The following is a 27,430-nucleotide window of genomic DNA, read 5'->3' as shown; positions in this document are numbered from 1 at the left end:
GTGACTAAAATAGTGCCCATCACATAGAAACTCAACAGGTATCAGGTAATTGAATGAATGGCCCAGTGGGAGGGGGTTATGATGCCCAGATGATGGAGCCCAGGATGCCTGTCTCCTCCCCCTGAGGCTCAGATGGCTGGGACCCCCTGCCCTTAAAGATTTCCAGGACAGCCCCCCCCCAAGTACCTTCTCTCCATTGCACAGACACACGGAATAGTCGGTGCTTAAAGCTCAGCCTTCCTGGAGAGCAGCAGCAGTGAAACTGCCCCCAAGCAGGGGACCAGGCTGAGGGGGTCCACTCCCCTATGGCTAGAAAAGGCATGCCATGATTGCTCCAGGGACAAATTCACCGCTCTGACTGCACTGCGGGAGCTGAGGTTGAGACGAGTTCTCACTGTCTGGATGGCATGGGCAGACATGGAGCAGGAAGCCCACAGGCAGAGCAGGCAGCAGGCAGGGGCCAGCTGGGAATACCATTGCTATAGGAGCAAACTTCTCAGAAGAGGGGCTGAATCTTGCTCATAGGCCCCCCTGAGTGTCCTGGCCCCTAGGCTCAGGGCCGCCCCCCATAGACCTCATGATACTCCCTACACAGCTCTTCCTGGGAGCAATGTCACAGCGGGCTGTGGCAGCTTTCCCTCTCTGGCTTCCAGTGCTGGGGGTGAGGTGGGGGAGAAGCATACAGCCTGGGGCCAGAGGAGGAAAGCTCGGCTCACAGACGAGACTGATTCAGAGGAGAGATAACAAGCCTGTGATGGCATCAGGGTTAACAGAGCCTTCTGCGATCTTGGAATCCAACAGGCTCCCGGCAGCTGCATTAAAATCTAAACAGTCTTTCCTGTGGATTTTTCCGATTAATGCAAATTTGTTTTGCTTTGCAAATTGAAAATCAGTTGCAAGCACCTGGTGTAAGAATTCCAGCGGGGAGTGGAGAACCCTGAGAGGAAGCCAAACCGTTCCCCAACCTTGCCCACCCCTGTCTCTGGGCAGCCAGGCCTCCTCCTGGTTCTCACTGGGTTCCAGCCCCCCAGCTCCTCAGTACAGGGCTCTCATGGAGCAAGACTGACTGCACCCCAGTGGTTTCCAGATGCTGGGACTCCCAGGCCTCTTTCTTTCCTCAACAATGGAGAGTGATAGGTACAATCAGGGAAGTCGTTCTAGTCCATTGTAAGCAGCCCGCCTCAGCATCTCCTGGTTGGGGCGGGGGTGGGGTGGGGGGGGTGGCACCATCATTATGATTAGCACAGCAGCATTATTTCATCTTTCAGCAAAGGAACTGGCAGGGTGTCTTGGAGATGCACATCCTGGTTGAAATGGTTCATGTCTAGTGTCTGTCCCAGTTGCATGGCTACCTAGCTCAGAGCGAGTGCCTTCTCCCATCAGCACCAGAAAGCAAGGGGAACTATTGGCGTCTCCCAGGGAAAGCAGGGTGACAAGGAAGATGCTGCTGGCATCCCAAAGGTGCCTCTCCCTGCAGAGCCTGGCCCATCAGCTTGAGCCTGGCTACCTGTCAAAGCCGGGCTCTGGAGCTAAGCAGACAGGAACAGCCCTCTCCCGCCAGTCCCCTCCTCCCCCAGCTGCACATTGTTCATTCAGCTCTGAGATAAGTCGGGAGGGAGGGCAGTTATGAACGGGCCCCATTATGCTCCCCCTTCCTCTGCTACGCAATTTAAAGGCAGGAGACAGAGAGAAATGCTCTGGAAATCCAAATTAAAATGTATTCCTGCAGCAATCCCGCACCCAATTAAAGTAACCCAGAGCCTATTGTCCTTTGCTAAATTTAGAAAACGCTCAGGTGTGTCTGATCCTACTCTGCACAGATATTTTTAATACAGATTTAATCATATTTTGGGTTAGGAGAAGAAGCTAATTAGGTAGGCAGATTTAGAAAGGCTGCTGGAATGAGGGACAAAGAGAGGTGATTTGATGCAATTCACTGTTTTTTTTAAACAGTGAGTTGTGTTAGGCTTGGGTTTTGGATTCACAGCAGATAAGCTTGAAAGCTGAGGTGACAACAAACAGGAATGCTCCCCACGTTAGTAGTCAATGGATGCTGGGGCAGGGTGGGGGCACCGTGAAAGAGGGTCTCGTCCTCTCTCTGCCTCCACTGTTGGCTGAACCCAAACACATCAGGGGCAGAGGGTCTCCACTGTTTAATGGGGCACCTAAACTGGCATTCTCCATCTGTGGATGAGAAGCACCACTCAGGTTTCTCTGCAGGAAGGCACACACTGCCAGCAGCTGGGTGAGTGCTAGTGGCATGGATAACTGAATCAGTGACCAAGCAGATGAGCCTTGAAATCTACCAGCCACAGACCTGGGCGAGAGGCTTTGGGCTCCTGCCCACCTTGTTCTGGGGGCCCTTGCCTACCTCCTCTGGTCCTCGGCTGTGGGCTGGGGCTCCACCCTCAACCCAGTAAATCGATCTCCACAAAGCATCACAGATTGCATCCAAGTGTAACAAAGAAACAAGAGTCTTGGCTTGACTCCATGCTGACTCATCATGTGATTGAGTAAATGATGCAAAAATGCCTCTGAGCCTCGATTTCTCCTCCAGTAACATGGGGTCTGGGGGCTTCTCAGGTGGCGCTAGTGTTAAAGAGCCCCCCTCTGCCAATGCAGGAGGGGTAAAAGATGAAGGTTTGATCCCTGGGATGGGAAGATCCCCTGGAGGAGGGCATGGCAACCCACTCCAGTATTCTTGCCTGGAGAATCCTCACGGACAGAGGAGCCTGGTGGGCTACAGTCTATAGGGCCACAAACAGTTAGACACAACTGAAGCAACTTAACACGCACACACACTCAACAAGGGGTCTTGGGTCTCTTCCTTCACTTAATAGGATGACAAAGATCCGATGAGACCCGGGTGTGGCATGCTGGATGTGACAGGGAGGTGGCCACGGCAGGGCACGTGCCCAGTCAAGGAAGGTCATGATACTCGGGGTTCATTTTGTTTTAACCAAAGTGTGAGTGTGTTGTGGGGTGTACGCTCTATATCCAGGGCCCACCCCAGCCCTCATTCTGAAGATGGAAGCTGAGCCCAGCACACTCTTGCTGAGATTTCCAACTTCCTCTTGAACACACTGTCAAGCTAAAATGCAAAGACAAGACTATCCACAATATGCTACCCCTCATGTAGGAAAGAAATGGATGGAAGAAGGTATATGGGTATCCAGTTCATTGGTGCAAGGGGAGTACAGACACTTAAGACTGTTCACCTACAAGAGGTGGATGAGGCAAAGGGGGAAAGGCGAGGTGATGGGAACAGAAACAGAGATGAGGAGGCGGGATACCCCTCTGAGAATAACTTTCCGTTTGGCTCTGACTCCTTAGTGATGCTTCATGGAGCCTTCACACACCCCCGAATGAACAAGTAGCCTAACAGGATTTGGAAGGAACTCCCCCCACCAAAACCCACGAACACAGCCCCCCTTCCTCAAGGAATGGGTCCCACAGCAAGGACAGCCTATTATTTTCACCTTTGCTTAACTGAAAGCAAAGATTAGTCTAGAGGCTAGGTTCAAATTTTGCTATAACACTTACAGGCTGTGTGACCTGGTGGCTCAATCAGTAAAGAATCTGGCTGCAATACAGGAGACCCGGGTTCTATCCCTGGGTCAGGAAGATCCCCTGGAAAAGGAAATGGCAACCCACTCCAGTATTCTTGCCTGGAGAATTCCATGGACAGAGGAGTCTGGCAGGCTATCTAGTCCATGGGGTCATTAAGAATTGGACATGACTGCATGACTAACGCTAGGTTCAAATTTCACTATACCACTTACAGCCTGTGTGACTCTAAATAAGTCATTTAACCTCTCTGGACTTTGGTTTCCTCATCTGTAAAATCGAGTAAAATGGTAACTACCTCACATAGTTATTATGACTGTATGTGTCAGCATAAGAGATGGGCTGAGGACAGTGCCTGGCACGGGTACTTGCCACTGTGATTACCACAATTTCAAGGCTTGATGGTTAGAAGCAGTCTCACCTTCTGCTTATGGGATAAGGGCTCCCTGCTTCCCCCTAGGACATCTCTCTAGCACTGTGAATGGGCGAGCCTGACATGGACCTTCCAGTGGAGGGCTCACCGAAGTAGCAGGACCGCTGAGCTCTGAATGCTGCTGCTCTGGGACTATAGTCCTTTCCTACTGCTGTTGGAACTAATCAGCACAGACTCAGTGGTTTAAACAACACAGCTGTCTCACCTTACAGTTCTGGAGGTAAGAAGCCTGAAATGGGTCTCACTGGGTGAAAATCCTTGGCTTACAGTCCCCTCCTCCTCCTCAAAGGCAGCAACAGAGGGTAAGTCCTCATGTACATCACTCTGACTTCTTTTGCCTCCCTCTTCCATTTTTAAGGACCCCTGGACTTAACCAGGAAAAGCCTGGACACTCTCCCTTTCTTATGGTCAGCTGATTAACCACCTGCTGTAAATCCCATCTGCTGCCTTAATCCCCTTTGTAACACATTCACAGGTCCTGAGGATCAGGACATGGACATCACCGGGCCGTTATTTTGTCTACGGCAAGGACCAACTCCTGATCTGCTCCACCCTCTAAGCTTGTGCTCAAGGCTTGGTCTCTTGGGTTTGTTTGTTTTTTCACCATTTTAACCATTTTAAAGTGACAGTTCAGTGGCACTAAGTACGTTCACATGGTTGTACAACTGTCACCACCACCCATTATCCAGAACTTCTTTCTTCTTGCAAAACTGAAACTCTACCCATTAAACAGTAACTGCCCATGATTCTGCCTTTTGTTCCCTCTACGAATTTGACAACTTTAGGTATTTATTTCGCTTAGCACAGGGTCCTCAAAGTTCATCTTTGTTGTCACACGTTGGCCTCTTGCTTTTGTAACAGCTCCATGCTCGTGGTTCCACTTGTCAACCCCAAAGCTATCTCCTCCAGGAGTGGCATTTCTGGCTAAAACTTTTCAAGCAAGTGTTTTAGAGATTTAGGAAGAACACAGTGCAGTGTGGTGTGGTGGTGCTGACTGTGGTTCAGAGTGCTGTTCTGGGATCGCTGGCGCTGGGTTCCGATCCATGCCCAGCTCTTCATTGGCTGCTGCTGCTGTTGCTAAGTCGCTTCAGTCGTGTCCGACTCCGTGCGACCCCATAGACGGCAGACCTGGCTACGTGACTTCAAATCACCAGCCAGTACTCCTGGAGCTCCTACGATGTGCCAGTCACTGTGGAGGCACATGGGGCATAGAAGCTGCTCAGCACAGTGCCCATAAGTGTTCAGTGAATGCTAGTTCAAAAAGGGAGTCAAGATAGGGGCAGAGTCAAGTGGCAAACCCCTAGGGTTCCACATGAACTTCCCATTAGGAGCCTTAGGGAGCTGTGGTCAGGAGCTCTGAATCCTGGCAGAAGAGCATACACAAAATTACAGCAGTGTTTCCTAAAATGTCAGGAGAGGCTGTGCTGGGGACAAACTTCAAAAGGTATGTCAGAGAGCAGAATCAAGTCAAGAGTGACATACATGTGGGAAAGGAGGCAGGGAGGCCAAGGTTCACCTTTCAAAGCTGATAGATTTCCTGAGCCTGATTTTTCTTTTTTAAATCTCCTCCTCCAGGAAGCCTTCCAGGATTAAATCCAAGAACCTCTATTGACTTTCATAGATTCCTCTCCATACAGCAAGAGGCAGCTGCCCTGATCACCCAAGACTAGGGAGCCCCAGTCCTGAAAACCACAGTCCACAGTGACAGTTATGTCATCAGAGAGATGTGGATCCTTCAAATCTCTTTCCATTTGGCTCTGATGTTTATGACACATGTATGATTTTTTTACAGGCAAGTTTACCCTTTTGATTATATACTTCTGAAGGCAGCTACTAAGATGAATTTTTATTCTGGACTACATTATCCTGGACATGTGAGGAGCTGGCTGGGGCCAAATGGGCTACAGAGTATCCCCCCATGGCAGTAGAGGGTGGGTAACACCAGTGAAAAAAGGTTGAGTGAGGAGGGAGAGCAGATTCTGAGGTCAAGGCTGCCCTACCTGGTCCTGAAAGCTGGCTGTGTGGACCTGCCAGGGGGGCTGGGTGGGACAAGAGGAGGCAGAAGGTGTCTTGGTCTCTGCTCACTCCACTCCCTGCCACTTAGAGAGGCGGGCAAGGCTGGGGAACGGTGAGAACAGCCTGGCGGTGCCCTGGACCACTTTCTCTAGGTGGAAGCATCCTTTGTCCTGGTGAGAACATCCCATAATCACAGCTATCTTCCCAAGTAACCAGTGCTTTTTAGCCCTGTAATTGGACCACTGCTGGGGAGAGAGGACGGTTTGGAAGTGACTCGAGGAACACAGGAGGGAGGGCTATTTTCCTGGTATTGCAAGGCTGACTCCCATCTATCCCCCACGACTCCCCAGCCCCCATACCCATTCCATCCATCTCTGGCCTGGTAAGGGGCATCTGAGTCAAAGGCTTTGCCCAGGCACATGTTTTATGTTCCTTAAAAGCCAGGGTCTGCCAAGGGATCAGGGCAGCTGATGACCAACAACATCAGGGAAACCAGATCTTGGGAGACGCTGCCCACAACAGAGCCGCAGCCTCAGGCAAAGGATGCCTGGACAAACCAGGTGGACGAACCTGTCTAACCCACAGGGAATAATCCCAAACTGCTACCCTACCAGACTTTTGTGTGTTCTAGAAATGCCAATATCATTCTTAGAAAGAAAGAGGGATATGAATCTGCCAAAAAGTGTGCACATGAGTGTGTGTATGCACAAATGTGTGCATGAATGTGTGTGTGTATGAGTGTGTGTCTGCCTTGGGCCTGCGTGTGGACATTGCAGGCAGAGGTGCAGTTGGACACATGAGCTCTGGACTCAGGGTCTGTGTCCTTGTTTGGTCACTTTTGATGAATTTGGTTCACCAGACATTGATCAACTTGGACAAGAGCCTCAACCTGCTATGCAGATACATTAATAGTATCTAACTCATACAACCACTGTATTTAATAAATGAGGTAATATGTAGAGAACACTTAATTCCTGGTACATGAATCTCACTCAATAACTGTTATGCTTTTTATTTTTGTTTATTTATCCAGGTCAGTTGGCTGAAAAGGGTCACTTCTTCTTGACTGCAAACTGAGGCAAGCAGGCAGCCCTGGAGGTCACCAGACTTAAGCCAAATCCAACCATACATTCGGCATGTACACAAGACCTATGCTTTTAAGTTGATTCTCCAGTGCATGAGAAGGACCTTCAGTGAAACACCATCCCTAGAGTCTGTGTCACTGGAACACTTTTACACATTCAACCACCCTATAACAAGATCTTTCAGATACGTCATCAGCCAGAACCTTTAAAACTGGTCCAACCTATCCATCTTACCATGGCTTGACTGCAGAGAGATGGCTGAGTTGACTGCAGAGCCCATAGCTTTAGCTTTTGGATTATTTGTGCAACCACCTGTTTCCCTTACTCCAAGATAATTGAATTGTCTGTTTTCACTCATTTATGTAGCAAGATTTCTGCATAAAAGAAATCATTTTAATATCTTCTCTTTATTTGATTGTAATTGCTCAAAGAGAGAAAAAAAAACACATCCTTTCCTCCTGGGAGATGTGAATCTTTAGTATGATGGATACAACAAGTAGAGGATTTCGGAGATACAATTGGCAATAATAATAATGAAATACTAAATAATAATTATATTGGCAACAATACTAATGATGATAATGATGAAGCTGGGAGGACCGCTGTCTTTTGCTGGACACTTACATGTGCCAGGCACTGGGCTCTGACACTGGCATTTCGCTGGCACTAGCTCATCTAATTAGGGCACAGGAGCAGAACTGCCTCTTTGCTGCAAACTGATGGGCAAACTTTGCCTGTCCAGGTGTGCGGAAGAGGTGTGTCCAGAAGGCCTGGCTGAAGAACCAGAGAGCACGTGCACGTCCTCCTGGAACCCCAACCTCATTCCAACCCACAGGGAGAAGAGCAAGCCTGCCCTTGGCACAGAACACCCCCAATCCACTTTTCAAATTACCCAGACACACACATGCCCCCTATGTAATTATCCCAACAAATGTGCTAAAGGAAAATAAACTCTGCAAGACTGCCTTACAAAAATAGCAAAATGCACAGCACAGGCCTGCTCTGTATAATTCATGCAGGAAACATGGAAACATCTTATCCTGATAAATTGTGCTTTCTGTGAATTTGCTGATTATACACACACACACACATACACATGCTCACATGCAAGCACAGACTGCCTCTGTAAAGCTTGTATTTTGATAAGAAGACGAGCAGAGCCCAAGACTGAAGATTGCTGTGTGCCCTGGGGAAGCTGCAAGTTGAGGGCCCGGAACCTGAGTAGCTAGATGGGTGACCACTTTCTGGCAGCCTGGGCATGTCTTCCAGTTCAGGCTGTTCAGGTCGATGACTTTAGCAAGTCCTTGTTACATGCCCATACCGGGGGAGCAAAGGGGTCACAGAGAGGAGTAGGAGTCCGGTGGAGGAAGCAGGCCCCTGAACAGATGAAAACAGGACGGGATATGCATGATCATGGTGCTGAACTGGAGGATGAGGTGGGCTTCTTGGAGGACAGGTGAGAGTCTTGAAGGACAAGGATGGCACCCAGGGAAGGAGAATGGGGGTGGCATTCTAGGTAGAGGGAAAAGCTGGAGCAAAGGCCCTGGACACCAGGAAGTAGAGGGTGGATCATGAGTTTGGCATCATGGAGTCATGCAATGGGACAGACAGGAGCTGGGGCTGGAGTGCTAAGGGGCAGGCAGAAAGGAAGAGAAGGCCCCAGCCATCATGCCAGGTGACCTCCCCACTTGGCCACAGCGTAAGGCCTGCTCAGATGCTCCCTACTCAAGGAGATCCTCCCTACTCCCCACCTCGACTAGATTAGAGCCCTCGCCAGCACTCTCGGCCCTCCTTTCCTTTCCATCATGGTGCTTCTAGTTCCACCTGGAACCATAGAAACTATCCTGTGATATTTGGAGTCACTGTCTCCCCAACTAGACTCTGTGGGCTTTCTCTCCACCCAGTGCCTTGTGCAGTTCCTGGTACCTATGAGTCACTCAATAAATGCTTATTAAATGAATGAATGGTTAACGAATGGTTATTGCAACTCATTGTGGGATGGCTGGGTGGGGGTGAGATTGGGGACCAGCTGGGAGACTAGTGGAATAACCTTGCCTGAAAGATGATAAGGGTCTGAAGCAGAGAGCAGGGAGTGAATGTGTCAACCTGGTGTAAAGGCAAGACCAATAGGCAGGTGCTACTGGATCTGGGTGTTGGGGGAAGGAGAAGCTATCTGCATAAGTCCTAGGTTGGGCTCATTTCCTGGAGAGGGCAGGTGCTGGGCCATTGGCCCAGATGAGGAGCAGGGCTGAGGAGGGAAGGGGTGGGGTGATTACATCATGGCCACGGTGAGTCTGAGTTCCCAGATGCTCAGGGCATCCTTTTCCTGGAAATAGGTCCTGTGATCCCTCTGGCCACTCCTGACACCCCCTCCTCAGGCAGCATTAGCATCCATGCTGACCCTGCTGAAGCCAGAGCAGTCCCTGCACTTTTCCATTCCATCAGCCCCACCTGGGGTCACCAGACTCCCTGGGGAAGGCGGGTGCTGGCCTGGCCGACAAAGACTGCTGGTCTTAACAGGAGGATGAAAAGGATGTCGTCTGCTGTATAAATGGAATTCAAGCAGACTCCCTGGACAGGCTGGCTGGCTGGCTGTTCCACACCAGTGCTCATCACTTCCAGAAACTTTCTCCTTTGTTATAATCAGTCTGTGCCTAGAGGCAGAGATGGGGACTAACGGTGCAACCATCTGTGGGACACAAGAGGAACAGCGGGGCAGAGCTGTTTCTAGCTCCCCCTCCATCTAGATTCCCAGGAAAATTCAAGGAGAAGGGTGTATATGTGCTTAGTCATTGACTCTTTGCGACCCCATAGACTGTAACTCAACAGGCTCCTCTGTCCATGGGATTCTCCAGGCAAGAATACTGGATTGGGTTGCCATTTCCTTCTCCAGCGGATCTTTTCCACCCAGGGAGTAAACCAGTATCTCCTGCATTGCAGGCAGATTCTTTACTGCTGAGCCACTGGGGAAGCCCAGTGGCTTTTAGAACCTGGGGTGTGACTCCCAGCCTGGAAATGAGTCAGCAGCCTCACTCTCCATGCCCTGGGCCTGCCTGAATAGAAACACACACACACACATGCACACACAGCAGAGATGCTGAGATGGAGGGCTGAGATAGGGGTCCAAAGCAATCGCCCCCACCCCACTCAGCCTGCTCACCCTGCCGAGTCAGTCTTTCTGAAGTTCCACATTAATCACGCTGCCCTTCTACTCAACAACCTTCAATGGCTCCTCATTGCCTTTGGGATGAAGCTGACGTCCAAAGCCCAGGGTTCAAAGCACCCTTCAGGCTGATCTCAACCCACCTTCCCAACATTTCAATTTACTCCCTGCCTCCCTGCATGAGGGGACTTCATGGCAGCCCAGTTGGTCTCCTCACTGCCTTGAGGTCTCAGAAAAAGACAGAATCATAAATGGTTAGGGTTGCAAGGAACCCTTCATTTACAGAAAAGGACCCAAGAAGGTAAGTGATTTGCCTCCAGCTAGGGTGTGCACTGAGTCTAAAGAGGCTTCAACATGCACTATACGCCCATTCTGACAGCCACTATCCTGGTTCACATAAAATTTGGAACCCACCCTTAGCCATTTATTTAGTAAATGCTTTCTAGGCATCTTCTATGTGCCAGGCTGGGCACAGGATGCAACGGCAAACAGTACAGAGAAGTCCCGCATCCTTGGAGAGTTGAGGAACTACACAATCAATAAAAATGTATGACAGGTGGTGATGAGTGCTGTGAAAAAGGACAACTAAGGGAAGGGGACAGAGAGTAATGGCAGAGAGGCACATTTTACTGAGGATGCTCGCGGAAGTGGGTGTTTGAACAGAAACCTGAAACTAGTGAGGGAAGAGTGGTCCAGGGAGGGGAAGCAGCAATCAGAGAGGCCCTGAAGCAGGAGAACCTCTGCTAACAGGGAGCTAAGCGGGGAGTGAAGAGTAACATCAACGACCTCAGAGAAGAAGTGGAAACATTCCAGTTAGGGTAAGGACTTGGTGCTTACTCTAAGTGAGATGAGATTCTGAGTAGCAGAGAGGTGTGAGCTGACTTGGATGAAGGCAGGAAGAGTCAGACAGATGAAAAGCAGAGTGACAAGGGCACAGCGGCAGTGGGACAGGATCAGGCAAGTTTCCCCAACCAGCTTCCCCAAGCAGGATGGGCAGGTGTTTAGGCAAGAGAAGTGTGTGTGTGTGTGTGTGTGTGCGCACGCATGTGCATGTGTGTGATTAGTAGGGGAGAAAAAAAAGGAGAAGAGAATAATAGCTAAAAATAATAGCCAAGAATTATTAAGGACTCAGTAAACGCCAGGAACTGTGCTAAGCATCAATTCATCTAAAACTCCATTCTCCCATTTTACAGATGACAAAATCAAGGCACAGAGAAATGAACCTGTTCAAGACCATGCTACTAGTAATGATCAAATGGCACAGAAACTCAGGCAGTCTGGCTGCAGAGCCTGTGTTGCTAACTCCCACGTGATATCACAGAGTGGGAAGAGTTCCAGGTGGAAATGAGAGGGGCAAGGTAGTGGTGGGGGGCAGGCACCTGGAGCAAGGAGGGCTCTGGCACTTTCCCTCTGTTTGAACAACGTCCCAGAGTTATGGAAGCTCAGGCCAAGGCATGGGCAGATGGGCTGTGTGTGGGTGGAAGTGGTCATAGCTCAGTCCCGGTAGGGGGGCCTAGAGCCTGAAGGGGCTCCCAACTGCAAGCCTTTAGATCTTGGCTACTCAAAGCGGCCCCCAGACCATCAGAACTGGCATCATCAGGGAACTTACTAGAAATGCAGAACCTAAGCCCCTCACCCAGACCTCGGATTCAGAACCTGTGTTTCAGCAAGATCCTCAGGAGATTTATTGCAGACCCAGTAACATCAGTGAAGCCCTGCTCTGATCTTAGGAGAAACATGGTTTCAAGAAATCCTTCTCCGATGGCCCCCTGGCCCACATGATCTCAATCTACAATCTTATTCTCTCAAACCAGTTTCAAATCCTCCTTCACAGCACTGACCACCCTGTCAATCAATTGTTCTCAAAGTCACATCGTAAATCACCTGGAGAGAGTAAAATATTCGCAGGGTCAGTTGCTCCCCACCCATGGACAATGACATCAGAACCTAGGTACTAGGTTTGCTGCATTTTTTTTTGTTCTTTGTTGTTCTTTGTTTGTTTTAAAAATATTTACTTATTTGGTTGTACCAGATGTTAGTGGCAGCACTCAGGATTTTCCACCTTCGTTGCTACAGGCAGAATCTTTAGTTGTGGCAAGGGAAATCTTAGTTGTGACTGAACCCGCACCCCTTGCGTTGGAAGTGCAGAGGCTTAACCACTGGACCACCAGGGAATCCCCGGTATTTTTTTTTTTAATGTCTCCTCAGCCCCAACTCCACAGTGTCTCCATCTTACCATCCAGTCTTTGAACCCTTGATGTAACCAAACACTCCACGTCTCTCTCCTTCGATAAAAGTCCCAGGAGAGCAGGATTACGTCTGTCTAAGTTACTGCTGTTCTCAGCTTCTAGAATTCTGCCTGGCACAAAATAGGTGCTCAGTGAAAACTTCTCAAAGGAAAGCAGAAAGGAGGAGGGGAAGGAGTGGGGAAGGGCAACCCCATCTGACAAACTCACCTACGAAGAGCAGGGCCTGCTACTATTTCCGATATAAAAGGAAAGTGGAGTTGCTGCCGAGATGCTGACCAACTTCACTCATAAAACCCGACCCACGTGTCTCCCCATTTTACTCACTATGGAGGGCACCCAGGGAAGGAAACAGCCCAGCTGGGTGTCGGCTCAGCCTGTCACCAGAGGGCATGGTTAAAGATGAAGAGTGCCGTGGAAACAGGGAGAGGAGGCCTGATGCTGCTGTCTGTGGGGTTCCCTCCGAGGCCCCTTCTTCTAACTGCCCTCATACGCAGTGGGAAGACAGAGGTTCTCTGTTTAAGATGACTTGGGAGCTCCTGGGCCCAAACCCTGGCCCAACTCCCAAGGGCTGGAGTCCTGGCTCCAGATCCACTCAGGTTTCTATATGGAAACAAATCAGAACCTTGTTTGACCCCAGAGTACACATTATTTTTCTCTCCTGCTAAAGCAAACTTCTCTCCCATCCCTTCTGGAGAGGTTCATTTAATAGCGTGTGAAATGAAATGTCAACAAGAATTAGAACAAATAGCATCGTAATCCCCAGCAGATGACAGGCAGCCAGGGGCAGGCTAGCTCCGATGGCCTCGAGCCACAGGAACCAGCCTGGGGGACCCCAGCCCCAGCTCCGGGAACAGGGACCTCTAGGCACACCATCTCCCTGCTTGTGGCTGGAATATAGTCTTTGAGTTCTGACAGCAGATTAAAAACTGCCTTTGACATAGGAAACAGATTTCCTCTGACACACAATTAGCAAGGACAAGTGTTCCCTGGGGCAGGACCCGAGAGCCCCATTAGTCAGCCCATCAGGGGTCATGTGGATGAGGGGCTATCCGGACCAGAGCCTAGACCTGCTGCCAGGAATCATCAGTTCACTTTGCCTGGCATCGGCCTGCTGCTCTTCACGACCCCAGCATCTGTTGGCTCACCTGCCCTGGGGGCTCAAAGGTGTGAGAGAAAAATGCCTCTGCCCTCTGCTCACCTGGACCACAAAGGGCACAAGTCAGGCTCATTTAATTTGACCATGGAAACAATGAATGCTGATTGGATGCTTACCACAAGCTGGGTCCTAGGCTGAGAATGTTGTATACATTATTCTTTTTAATCGGTTCATTCATTCACATATATTTACTGTCTACTATGTGAAAGGCACTGTTCTAGGCACAGCAGTGAACAAACAGACACAAATCCCTGCACTTGGGGAGCTTACATCTGTGTGGGCTCAGGGGAGGAAGACAAATAAGGGTAAGGTAAATCAGGGGCTTTCTCTGAAATCTGGGGAAGGCTCTCTGTACTCACAGAGGCATAGTCATCAGGGAGACAGGTTCACGCGCTCTAGGCTCTGTGAATGTCCTTGTGGGACAGCTCTGGATGTGCCTAAACAGTCCCTCCAGGGTCCCCGTGGGACTGAGCCCAAATTGACCCCAGGAAAACCAGCTCACCGACCTCCATCACTGTCCCTTCTCCCTTCCTTTCTCGCTCACACCTGCCCTCTGCAGCTGCTGCCCACATGCAGTGGTACCCAGGTCTTAGGTTCTGCTTTTAGGGGAACCCAAGTTTAGACAAGATAATATATAGTAGCGAGGAAACGAAGCAGGGAAGGGAGGGGAGATTCCATTTTAAGTCAGAAAAGACCAACAGTATATCTATTTTTCTAGATGAGGAAACAAGGCTCTGGCCTCAACTTTCTTAAGTCGGCTACAAAGTGGCAGAGCTGGGCCTTCCTGCCTTCTTTCTCGGGTGGAGGTGTGTGCTCTTAGGATCAACTCTGCCAGCTGGAGAAGAGACGGGAGGCACTTCTCGGGAGAATGGGGCAGGAAAACTTTGAGCAGGGATGGGGTGCCGGCAGTTGGGAAGAAGGAAGAGCTGGGCAGGGCGCCCTGGGATGGGGAGTGAGTGTTGAACGTGGAGGAGTGGGGATCACATTTCAGACCAGCTGGAGGGGAGGCTACTCTACTGGAGAAGGGAGTGGTGAGAAAGCTGTGCCCCAAAGTGGGCTCAGATGCAGCAGAGGATCCTGGCTGAATCCCGGTCCATAAGAGTGATGGCAAACAGGGCAGAGGCGCCCTGACTCCTGTTTCCACTCAGCTCTTTCTCCATGGAGACACCACCATGCCCATTAACCCACAAGGATGGCCCCAGCACCTCTACAGCACACAGCACTGTTTTACTTTCCTCTGTTCACTGGAAGGGAGGCTGTAAAGCTGGAGGAAACCTAGATACTGGTTCATGGAGTACTCTCATTTTTCAGGGGAGGCAGCTGAGGCCCAGAGAGGGAAAGCGATTTGTCTGAAGTCACACTGTAAGACAGGAGCAGAGTGAGAACCCACGGGCCCCAACATTTACTCCAGGGCTGCGAAGTCCTTTCTCTTTCTCCAGAGAGGGGTTATATTTGCATGACATGGTGCCTGCTCAAGGCTCCTGTGGGCTAGAACCTAGAGGAAGGAGGCTGGTGAGAGCAAGGGGCCATCCAGACGCCTCCACGGCACTTAGAGAAGCAGCAGAATTTACACAGCGCTATCACTCTGCCCATGAAGCGGGCCAGGCAGGCATCACTCACCTCACTTCACAGGGGAAGAGTCAGAGGCTCAGGAAGTCTACTCAGGCTGGGAAAGTCATGGCCAGGGTCCAAATCTGGGAACTCTTGATTCCAAGTTGCAAGCTCTTTCCAATTACTCTGAGCTAAGCCCAACCGGGGCCTCACAGTGATTACCTTTCATTAGCTTCAGAAAAGCCTCTGCTTTGGCGGGTTTCATGAAGGACTAAATCTGTCAGGAAAACATAAAGACAGGGCCCTCATCCATCTTCTCGACAACTATTTATTAGACTATTATTATGTAAATACAAAAGAGGAGGGGAAAACTACATTAAAAATCCAATCTGGCTGCCTCTGCAGGCAGGGGGGAGATGGCAAGGGAGGTGGGGGGAGGACTGGGTCCGTCTGTCCCCCGTGGAGGCCCCCCGGGAGGCCTGGCCCAGTGGGTGTCTGGAGGATGGGAAGGTGGGACGCAGCGGAAGTAATTGCCTCACCACTCGACACAGGCCATTGTCATTCCACTCGTGGTAAATGAAAGGGTAGGACACAGTGCAAAAGACAAACAAGGCCCTTGATGACAGCAGCGGGAGAGCAGCTTAGTTGGGCCCCAAGAGGCCCTTCCCCAGGGGCCCAAGACTCCCTTGCCTATTTTTGCCCAGGCACAGGGTGAGCCCAGCTGCTCCTCCTTGGCACCCTTGCCTGGCCTCTGGGGGGCTCAGAGGCATCTGTGAGGGCACGTGCATGGTAGCCTCGTCATGGATCTGCTCATGAGTTGTCCCTGCCGCCCTTTGTTGCCACAGTGTCGGTTCACTGGTCTTTGTGTATCCCCCACAGAGTCTGGCATATATAAGGAATCCAGTCGGTGTTCCTTCTTGAACATGTGAATACATTCCCTGGAGGTGATTGTGCTCCAAGGAGAGGGAAGGGAAATCAAATATGGGCATTTCAGCTTTTACCGCTGCAGGAGGCCCAGGGTGAGCCCCATAACATAGGGAACAGCATCTCCGGGCTCCACGGTGCCCTGCGCCCACCTCGACCTGGACCCCAGCCTGCCTCTGCTGCTCCACCTGAGTGCTGTGACAACAGGGCTGAGTATACATCCCAGTGCCAGCATTGCACCAACACACAGTAGGTCTTCAACAGGAGAAGGAAGGCAGGAAGGAGCAGAGGTAGGCTGAGTCCTGAATCACAGCCCCCTAAAACACACACCGGGCACCACTGATGGCAGCAGGTGTCAGCCTACAGGGCACAGCCAACGGCACATGATATACAGCAGGGTCACCACTGGCCTTTCTGCACCAATCAGAATGAGGTACCTGCCGCCAGGGTGGGCACCTGTCCCTGTCTGCACCCCAGGGTACAGGGGTTCAACCATATGTGGTAGTCCTGTGTGGTTCAAGTGACACAGGAGGCATTTCTGGGGGAACTCACAGAAGACAGGTCCACACTGGATTACTGGAGCAGTCTAGAAAACACGGCTCAGCCTTCAAGGTCGGGGCATAACCCATGGGTCCCCAGTTATCTCCCACTAATGAAACTCTGCCAGTTCTGGTTGTCGTATTGAGATATTGACATTCATGAGCCACCCCCTTTCATCTTCACAGCTATCTCATGAAGCAGGCACTGTTATAACCCATTCACAGATGAGCCAACTGAGGCTCAGGGAAGGTTGAAAGCATGCCAAAGTCACGGCTGGTGAATCCTAAGCTAGAACTTGAGCCCAGGTGGTCTGAGGGCCTTGGCAGCCATGCTGGTTGACCCAGGGAGGCTGTTTGTACAAAAATAGCTCAGGCCTCAGTCATGTCTTAACCCCGTCCCTTCTTCAATTCCTCAGAACTCTGAGGTTCCAGACTCCTTGCCTGGATTGGCTTTTGCATTCAAGTAGCTCGGCAGCTGTTTGTCTTGATGGGTAAGAACCTTGAATGAGGTCCCGGGTCCTGACCAGTGGTGGGGGTTTAAAACAACATCTGCTAAGAAGTCACCTTTCTGCACTGCCTGATGCCTACACCAAAAGGGTCCCTCAAGGCCTCAGAGTACTGGCTCCACAGCCTCCCACCATACGGTCAAGTAGCCCAAAGAGCATGAATTCTAGTGTCAGCTGGGCTGGGCTTGAGTCCTGGCTCCACCACTTTACTAACTGACCCTGTAATCTTGGGCAAGCCTCAGTTTCCTCATGTGAGTAAAGTAATATTACCCACCTCACTCGGTATTGTGAGGATTAAATGAGCTAATGTGTATAGAGCCCCAGGCCAGTGCTTGGCACATAGTAGGTACTCAATATATAGTAGCTATTCTTTTTTTTTTTTTGTAATTTTATTTATTTTTGACTGTGCTGGATCTTCATTGCTGTGCAGGCTTTTCTCTAGTTGCAGCGAGCAGAGACTACTCTCTAGTTGTGATGTGCAGGCTTCTCATTGAGATGACTTCTCTTGATGCAAAGCACCAGCTCTAGGGTGTGCGGGCTTCAGCAGTTGCAGCAGCGTGGACTCAGTAGTTGTGGCTCCTGGGCTCTAGTGCACAGGTTCAATAGCTGTGGTACACAGGCTTAATGGCTGGGCGTGTGAACTTCTCAGATCAGGGACTGAACCCCTGTCTCCTGCATTAGCAGGTGGATTCTTTACCATTGAGCCACCAGGGGAGTCCAGTAGCCATTATTCTTAAAAAATTATCAGCTCAGCTAACCCATGGAGTCCTGTAAGTGTGGCAAAGTGTTATGGGGGCGATAGCAGACCCATGCCCAGTGCAGTGGTGATACCAAAGATGAAGGGATGTGTGTGTGAGAGAGAAGTGGGAAGGGAGAGTCGTGGAGAAGGTCAAGAAGGGCTCCCAAATCCCCTGTGTGGGCTGGTGTTCAGGTGGTGGACAAGGAGGAAGGTGTTCCAGACAGAAAGTGAACAGGGCAGAGAGCCACGTATCCCAGGTGCTGAGCACAGACAGGGCTGGGAGCTGTCCATGGTACTTGCTGAGTAAACAAGATGGGAGACATGCTGTCTGCATCTTTCTCCCTTTCAATGGAAGAAGCCAGCCAGACTCTTGTTGATGACAGGTTGAGGCCCCCAGCCCAGGCCTCCTGGGGCCCCAGGACCATCTGGTTTAACGCATGCCTGTTTCCTCCTTCTCTAACTTCCTTGTAATACTCCCCCAGAGACTTGTAGGTCATTATTAAAAACCAAGAACTGAGAATTCAGAAGGTTGGGCTGCTCTTCATATTTGCAAAGGACTTATCCACATCCTGTCAGAGCTGTTCTTTGTCCCTACACCTATCCTGCATGGGGGACCCAGTGGATGGGCAAGGCCAAGCAGACAGCTGTTTACTGGCAGATTCATAATTCAGTTAACCAGTCAATAACAAATTCATAAGGTAGGACCATATGAATCTGGAACTCTGTCAGGCTCCATAGATATGATGTCAGATTGAGGACGAGACCCAGCAGGACTGAGGCTGAGTTGCAGATAAGTGACGAGACTTGTCCAGTTTCTGTGTTCTGGATAACCAGTCAGTCATTTGTTAATTTATTCAACATGTGAGTGATTACCATGTGTCATGAACTGTTCTAGGTGCTGGGGATTCGGCAGTGAAAAAAAACAAGGTTCCTGCCCTCATAGAGCTCATGTTTCAGCAGGGGAGACACACAATGCATAAATAAAACATTTGTCCAGCATTTTGAAGTTTATAATACATTTTATCCAACATGATGCCAATCCTCCCTTCAGTCCTGTGATGGTTGTATTTTTGTTATTTTCATTTAATAGATAAAGAAATAAAGACTCAGAGAGGTTAAGTGACTTGGCCTAAATCACATAGCTAGTAATCAGCGAGACTAGGATTCAAACCCCAGTTTTCAGACACATGAGCTCATGTGTTCTTTAGGCAATACTCTGTCAGGACAATTGTATTATCAGAGGAGCTAAAGGGAGAAGGGGTATTTATAGTGGGGGCTTTCGTTCATCTGTCTGGAACTTCCAAGGGGGATGCTGAGGTTCGGAGGAACTCTGCATATTCCCATAATGGTTGACAAATAACCTACGGTAGACCAGATGTCTAAGAATTCACAGGGACTGTGAATTCCTGGCTTGGAATCATACTTGCTATTTGGTTAGTTTTTTGTTTATTTACTTGTATGATTTCATTATGCTATGTAATCCTTGTCTTATCTACGATGACATTTCTCCAGCGGGGGCTGTGTATGTATGGGAGGGGCAGGTAAGATGACCAGAAAGAGTGAGGAATGCCAGAGGACAATGGCCTGAACTCACGGGAGGGAACCTTGTTCCGCCACCCCTCACTCCTTCCACTGACATCGAGCAGGTTCCCAGGGTGCCCCAGTGTCAAGATTGCACAATGTAAGGCCTGTCCACGTGCTCTGGGGAGGCTGCCCACCAGGCTCACTGGACATACGCGTTTGCCTGTGGCCCTGCCACGTGTCTGGCCTGTGCCCTCCCTCGCCTGCTCAGCCTCTACAGCAAGATCTATTTCCAGGCACTGGGCTGGTGCTGGGCATGGGGCTCCCCTGCCAGAGATGTGCTGTTCCCATCTGTAAATGGCTCCAGTGCCTGGAAAAGCGGCCACAGACGAGTGCTTAGCAGCAAACAGATCACTCCCCACTGAGTCAGTGATTCACCAGGGCAGAGAACCAGCCTCCCAGGCACAGGGAGACAGTAGTCGTGGGAGGTGCCAGGAAGGGGCACTGGACTCTGGCCCGCACTTATGACAGAATTTATTTCTTCTCCTCTCCATAGCCTGTCGGGCTATTCTGCTAGTTCTTCAACTTATTCTATTTTTTTCCCCTGAAGGTTGGAGAGAGTTTCCAGCTCAGCTGTGCAGGGCATTTCCCCAGAGAGGCTTAGAAACCCTCGGACCAATTAGTTGGAAGCCTGTGACCAGGGTCTGTTTTACTCTCCCTTCTCAGCAAGCAGATCTCTCCGCTCTGGGAATGGGCCTCCCTATGGCCGGTGCAGCAAAAGAGGGAAGGTGAGGTGAGAGGAAGGGAAAGGGGTAAGCAATGAGGGAAAGAGTTTCTGGAAGGGAAGTATAGGAGGAGGGGAGCAAACAGAGAAAAAAGGCAAGTACACACAGAGAAGAAAACAAAAAGGAGAAGGGTTCGTGCTGTCCCAGTGATCTGTGCCTTGGGGCCTTAATGTCGCATTGTGATGCAAGCAGAAAATCAACAACAAGCATTTCTGGGGCTTGTCCGGGTCATCTAGCAGTATGGGAGAAGCACAAGTGTGAAATGCTGCCTTCACCCTAGAGAGGCTTACGATTATGCGGAAGGGTCGGTCAGATCATCACACGTTCAAGGTCCAACCTGATACAAATAAAAACACTTTCATCTGGGAGTGGAAAATCTGGTGACAGTTCTGACTCCATCGCTCACAGTGGGGTGAGTCCGGGCATGTGCTGGGCCTCCCTGTGCTACGGTTTCCCTTCTATAAAGTGGAGATGATACTACATGTCTCGATGAGTCTACACGGCCACGTTGTTGTTGTTGTTTAGTCACTATGTCCGACTTTCTGTGACCCCATGGACTGTAGCCCGTCAGGTTCCTCCACCTGTAGGATTCTCCAGGCAAGAATACTGGATTGGGGTGCCATTTCCTTCTCCAGGGGGTATTCCTGACCCAGGGATTGAATCCATGTCTCCTGCTTGGCAGGCATATTCTTTATCACTTTGAGTCACCAGGGAAGCCCCTACATGGCCATGGGATTCCCTCAAAGAAAACACTTTGAGTGAAAATAAATGGTAAATTCTAAAGCTGGTCAGAAACGCAGGAAACAGAGCAATCAAGGGCTAGATACTGAGTCACTGAGGCCACTCAGAGGACAGTCAGAGTCCTGGAGGCCAGAGCGTTAGGCTGGGCTGGGAAGCAGAAACAGTCTTAGAAGAGAACATGGAGACTGGTGAGAGGTGGGAATATACTCAGATTTGTGGGGTGATTAACAAACAGTTCTCTGGTTCCTTCGCTTGTTCTCTCTGCCCTCCTTCTCCTACTCCTGGCGTTTTTAAGTGATTCCTTCTCCCTAAAACAGGCTATCTTCCTACCCTTCTATGTGATGAACTTTTATTAATATTTCAGGTCTTTTTTAGATGTCATTTCCTTCAAAAAGGTCTCCTGATTGCCAAGAGTAGGTGCACCAATATATCTTGTTATTGTCATTGTTTAGTCACTATATCCGACTCTTCGCAACCCCATGGACTATAGCCTGTCAGGCTCCTCTGTCCATGGGATTCTCCAGGCAAGAATACTGAATGGGTTGCTATTTCCTTCTCCAGGGAATCTTCCTGAGCAGGCAGGTTCTTTACCACTGAGCCACCAGGGAAGCATTCTAACATACCTTAGGTTAGAGTTTTCTAAACAGTTTTACTATGACCCAAAATGAGAAACATATTCTATGTCACCAGACACACAAGCAGGTCAATACACAAAATGGAAACAAAAGTTTTAAAGAAATAACACTTTACCCTCATTATGGCTGTGATCCCATAATATCGTTCTGTGATATTTTTCTTCTACTCTAATTTTTTAAAAATTGCTGGTTGTGACCCACTGAGTTAATTTCATAACCCACTAATGGACTGGTCATTTGCTATTGACAACACTGTCTGCCTGCTGCTCCCCCTGTCACCACATTCATGCCTTGGATCACCATGAACATCTGCAGCCCCCAGCTGACTGCAAATCCCCTGAAGACAGGCATTTCTCATGCTCTATGCTCTCTCTTAGACCCAGCCCCCAGCTCCCTGCCTAGTGCCCGGGAGGTGCTTTAAAAACACCGAATGGATTAGTTATTGGATGGAGGGGTGTCTGGCTGGAGTAGAAGAAAATAAAATAGAGTGGAACAGAATGAGGGCCTTGAAGAGCAGGTGGATAAAGGTGAAATTTAAGAGAACATGTGAGGGCAGAAGTCCCAGGCTGGAGAGGAAGAGGTGCTGGCTGCAGGGACTCACCCTTGAGGGTGTTTGAAGGCAGAGGTAACAAGGCTTTAAGGCAGAGAGCTCTAGGGGTGGCAGAGAAGTGGCAAACAGGATCCCAAGTCTCTGGCCTGGAGACAAGATGCCTTGTGAAGGCTGTCCTGTTCGATCACTACAGCTTAGTAAAGACACACAGTCACAGCCAATGCAGGAGACACAAGAGATATGGGTTTGATCCTTGGGTCAGGAAGATCCCCTGGAGTAGGGAATGGCAACCCACTCCAGTATTCTTGCCAGGAAAATTCGAAGGACGGAGGAGTCTGGTGGGCTGCAGTTCATGGGGCCAAAGAGTCGGACACAACTGAGCACGTACACATGCACACATGGTCACAACGTGCATTTCTTGACCACCTACTATGCCCAGGCACTGCACAGGATGCTTTGCATACTTTCACTGTTTACAATCACAGACCCCAGTAACCCACCCAAGGTCTCACAGCTGGTAAGCAGCCTAGCCAGGATTCAAGCGGGATCAGTCCAAGTCCACGGTCCATACACTTTCCCACGTACCACCCTATCCACACCTCGGTCCTCACCTCTGCCTCCTATTCATCAGCTTCTATGGCCAACACAGTCCGTGAGATCCCAATTTGTTTAGAACTGGGAATCACATATAACTATGTGAGTAGAGAGAAGTAGATAATGTGTGTGGCAGAGGGTTGGGTGGGTGTCGTGGAGATGGCATGGGTTGACTACCTGAAATGTGGGAATGTCCAAGGGATAAGGAGAATGACATTCATTCATTCACTCACTCATTCAACAAACATTTGTCATGTGCCTACTATGTGCCAGGCACTGGCCAAGGTGCTAAAGGTACAATGGAAAACGAAGTTCCCTGCCTTTGTGGAGTTCACATTCTAGAGGAAAGGGGTTGGGGAGGACTTCCCTGGTGGTCCAGTGGTTAAGACTCCATGCTTCCAGTGCAGGGGCCAGTGTAATGTTATGGTGGACTTCTTTCATCTCGGCTTCAGACAAGGCTCTGTATCTGCAGGAACGTGCAAGACCATCATGCAGGATCCAAGCTGTCCACTCGCCCCAGCCATGGCTGAGGCAGAGAGAGCAAGAACAAGAATGGGGCTGCTGGAGACAGAAGAGGGGCACTGAAGAGAGGAGCTGGTATACTCAGTCTGCTCCCAGTAGAGGTTAAGTCAAGAGTGAGGGGCTTGAAGGGGACCTCTCAGGGAGTTTTACCTGGGTCCTTTGCACTTGGGAGACACAGAAAATTGGCATGTACTTCGTGCCTGAATAATCTACAGGTAAAGTGATGGATGTGCTCACTGGCAGTTTGGATGATGGAGCAAAGGAAGGTGGCCTCATTGTTATCCTGGGTTTCCAGGCAAAGGAGCACTTCCTGTGGATGGAAGTGGAGCCCAGCGGGGACAGAGTCAGCCTGGAGGGCAGCAGGCCCCACAGGGAAGTGGAGGGCCCCCCAACAAGCCTGCATCAGTGAGAGGGCATCCACACAAGAGGGGAACTGAGGGTGCTTCCCTGTGACTGTGGGGCAAGAGACTAAAGAACCCCAAAAGTGCTCCCCAAGGGAGAAAAGTCAGTATTACACATCTGTAGGGCCCAGAGAACTTCCACGCCCAGCCTTCTGGTCCTCCCTTTCCAACTTCTGCAACCTGGTAGGAGAGAAGGAGAGGCCCCGGGAGGGTTTTCCTCTGCCCTGCAGATCCACTGGCCACTGTTTCCCAGCTCCACGAGGAGGCCCACCTCCGTGGACTTAATCAGCAGGCACCCCCTGTCCAGCAGGAGGAACTGTGTGCTAACAAGCCTGGGGGGTGCCAGCCCCTCTGCTTCTGCTCACTGGAGCCCCCTCCCCTCAGGTGGCCCCATCCACATGGCTCCTTCTCTTACTTCCAGTAACTTCTTGCCCTGTCACCTGCAGGTCCTGCCAACGCCTTTGGGAAGAGTCCTTTTATGAAACTCCCTTCAACTTTCCAGCTCTTGAGAGCCATTTGCTTCCTGTTGGACCAGGACTGACAGAGAAAGGAAAGAGGAAAAAGCCAGCCACACCCCCCACCCTGTTTCCACCAGCAGCAGGCAGAGCCAGGACAGGAGGCGACTTCATTGGGTGGGCTTCTATTGTGACGATTGGACCGAGCTGGACACAGTCATGACGGAAGTGAGGCTGTTTTTGTTACCTAGAAATGACCTGGAAAGTCATGGCTCCTGGCCCAGATTTCACCTAGGGTGGCAGAAGAATTGGCTCCACTGAACAGATTCACGGGGACAGTGGAGACAGAGTAAGAATGCTTTCTCATCACACAGGGGGCTGCCCTCGGTCAAGGCCCAACTATTCTCCCAAGCACTGGAGCTGGAATTCTAATCCAGGTGGTACGACTCCAGAGCCTGTGTTCTAACCACTCTCCTGTACAGTTTCCTGAAAGGCTGGTCCTCATCCATGTGAGATTCTCTTTAATTTTCAATGATTATGACAAACTCAGACAGTGTATTAAAAAGCAGAGAGATCCCTTTGCCAACAAAGGTCCATATAGTCAAAGCAATGGTTTTTCCAGTAGCCATGTATGGATGTGAATTGGACCATAAAGAAGGCTGAGCACCAAAGAATTGATGCTTTCAAATTGTGGTGCTGGAGAAGACTCTTGAGAGTCCCTAGGACAGCAAGGAGATCAAACCAGTCAATCCTAAAGGAAATCAGTCCTGAATATTCATTGGAAGGACTGATGCTGAAGCTTAAGCTCCAATACCTTGGCCACCTGATATGAAGAGCCAATTCATTAGAAGAGACCCTGAGGCTGGGAAAGATTAAGAGCCTGAGGAGAAGCAGATGACAGAGGACAAGATGGTTGGATGGCATCACTGACTAAATGGATGTGAGTTTGAACAAACTGGGAGATGGTGAAGGACAGGGAAGTCTGGCATGCTGCAGTCCATGGGGTCACAAAGCGTCAGACACGACTGAGTGACTGAACAACAACCCAAGCAGGAAAACTTAGGCATCTCCAGCTCCTTCCTTTAGAATTCTATCCCTAGCTTCTGGGTTTCTAATCTAAGTCCATCATCCAGTGTATTTCCTTTGATTTCTCTGGAGAGAAAACTGACCTTTGGGCCAAAGACTCTGAGCCAGAGTACATGTATAGACTGTCTGTGGGCTGGATCCCCTCCTCCCAACCAACTGCTGAATATCTACCATTCTGCCTTTGATGACAACCTGGACAACAGAGCCTGGTGGTGGCCCTGGGGTTGTCCTCAGCTTTTGGTTAGGATGCTCCTGAATGATTTGAACACTAACTTTCTCAAGTCCAGGCCTTTCTCCCTTCTACCTAGACTCCCTATACCCCCTTCATGTCCCATGTTGTGACCTTCCAAGGCCTTCCCTAAATACCATTCACTCTGAGAATCCTCCTGAGTGGTTCAGTGGTAAAGAATCCACCTGCAATGTAGGAGATGCAGGAGATGTGGATTCGATCCCTGGGTCAGGAAAATACACTGGAGCAGGAAATGAAAATCCATGCCAGTGTTCTTGCCTGGGAAATCCATGGACAGAAAAGCCTGGTGGGCTACCATTCATGGGGTTGCAAAAGAGTCAGGCACAACTTAGCAACTAAACAACCACCAAGAATCCTCCACAGCAAGCTCAGAAGGGGAAGTCACCTCCTCCTCAGTGATCTCCTCCGCAGGAACTGGCCACACTTCTGTCTCACCCTTGATAAATCATCTGGCTGGGGAGACAAAGATAATTAACACACAAGGAGTACTAGCATGGTGGTAACAGGGACTAGCGCTTATGGAGTGTTTGCCAAGTGCCAGGCTCTTCCAAGAGAGTTGTCATTATTTAGTCACTCAATCGTGTCTGACATTTTTGTGACCCCATGGACTGGAACCCGCCAGGCTCCTCTGTCCATGGGATTCTCCAGGCAAGAATACTGGAGTGGGTAGCCATTTCCTCCTCCATGGGATACTCTCCACCCAGGGAATGAACCTGCATCTCCTGCATTGCAGGCAGATTCTTTACCAATGAGCCACCTGGGAAGCCCTCCAAGTGAGTTGCTAGGTGGTAACTCAACTTAACCCTCATAGCCACCCTAAGAGGAAGGTGCTGTTATTATCTCTAATTTACAGATGAGGCAGGAACTACAGCTGCAGCCCCTCAGCTAGAAGGGGCACACTGAGTCCTGACCAGAGTATTCAACATGCTACAAAGATTGTAGAAGTAAAGAGAAGAGGGAGATGCTTGTGGGCTGGAGTAGTCAAGGAACACTTTGAAAGAGAGGCAAGATCTGAGCTGAGTCATGAGTCCCTGTCTCCTGAACATTTTCTCCTGTCCTGCCGGGGTCCAGGGCCCTCACCCCCATGCATCTGGAGCCCTGGGGGAGACCACTGCTCATTAGATGACTTTGTGAGGGCACTGATGTCATCAGCACTCCTGGGGCAGCCAATGCCCCAGCTCCCGCCAGACGCCTCCCCAGTTCTGGAGCCAAGGGGGCAGGAACCCACAGCAGCCGCTGATTAATTTCCACTGACAAGAGGTTGTGTCTTCGGCAAGCATGGTATTAAATAGCTCCTTTTGATCATAATTAAGTTTCTCTCGGGCTGATGCTATAAATAGCCATGCCCTATTGATTGGAGGGTCTGGGCTGTGAGCTCAGCATACTCCGGGAGCCTTTCCAGGCTTGGCCTGGGCTCTTGAGTCCCACTTTTCTCTTCTTGACATGCAGCATTCCTAATTTCAAGGGCAGGTGCAGGCAAACCCCAGGCTTGGGTTCGGTTCATTTTTCCAACTCTCCTCCCCGCTCCCACTGCCTTTCCAGCTGAAGCCAGGGTTGACTCATTGGGTTATTTGGCTTGCCAGGTAGAGACCTCCATGAGCAAGACACCTGGTGTCTCTTTCTGGCCCCTCAGGACCTGGGCTTTCCCCTCTGTCTGCAATGAGGACAATGTCTCTGACACCTCTCTTCCCTGCCTAGACACCTCCCTACTACACCAACAGGGACACTGAGGCCTAGACAAGTGAAGATCCCACTCAGAGTCTCTAGAGGAAAAAATAAACTCACAACTAGAGCTGTCTCTTTCTCTTCTTAAAATAAAACCAATCTTGTTTGTGAGCAGGGAAACCTGGAGCTGTGTGTCCTGTGTGCGTGTGTGCTAAGTCACTTCAGTTGTGTCAGACTCTTTGCAACCCCATGGACTGTAGCCCTCCAGGCTGTCCATGAGATTCTGGCAAGAAAACT

The 27,430-nt window shown here is 50.1% G+C and overlaps 1 protein-coding gene and 1 long non-coding RNA gene across 3 annotated transcripts in view; one reads left to right on the top strand and one right to left on the bottom strand.

Moving 5' to 3' along the window:
- Positions 1-27,430, bottom strand: part of KCND3 (potassium voltage-gated channel subfamily D member 3) — a 224,069-nt gene that overhangs the window by 166,246 nt on the left and 30,393 nt on the right. The window lies entirely within an intron of this gene.
- Positions 20,472-27,319, top strand: LOC145506983 (uncharacterized). The gene is made up of 4 exons (XR_014054485.1): positions 20,472-20,646; positions 23,227-23,491; positions 24,124-25,072; positions 27,052-27,319. It is a non-coding gene; the product is annotated as an uncharacterized LOC145506983 (long non-coding RNA).

This window comes from Giraffa tippelskirchi, chromosome 5 (assembly GCF_054371585.1).
Source record: "Giraffa tippelskirchi isolate mGirTip1 chromosome 5, T2T-mGirTip1v1.2.pri, whole genome shotgun sequence".
NCBI classification, from domain to species: domain Eukaryota; kingdom Metazoa; phylum Chordata; class Mammalia; order Artiodactyla; family Giraffidae; genus Giraffa; species Giraffa tippelskirchi.
The sequence above is the reverse complement of the archived record's forward strand: the minus strand, read 5'-3'. Positions and strand labels throughout refer to the sequence as shown.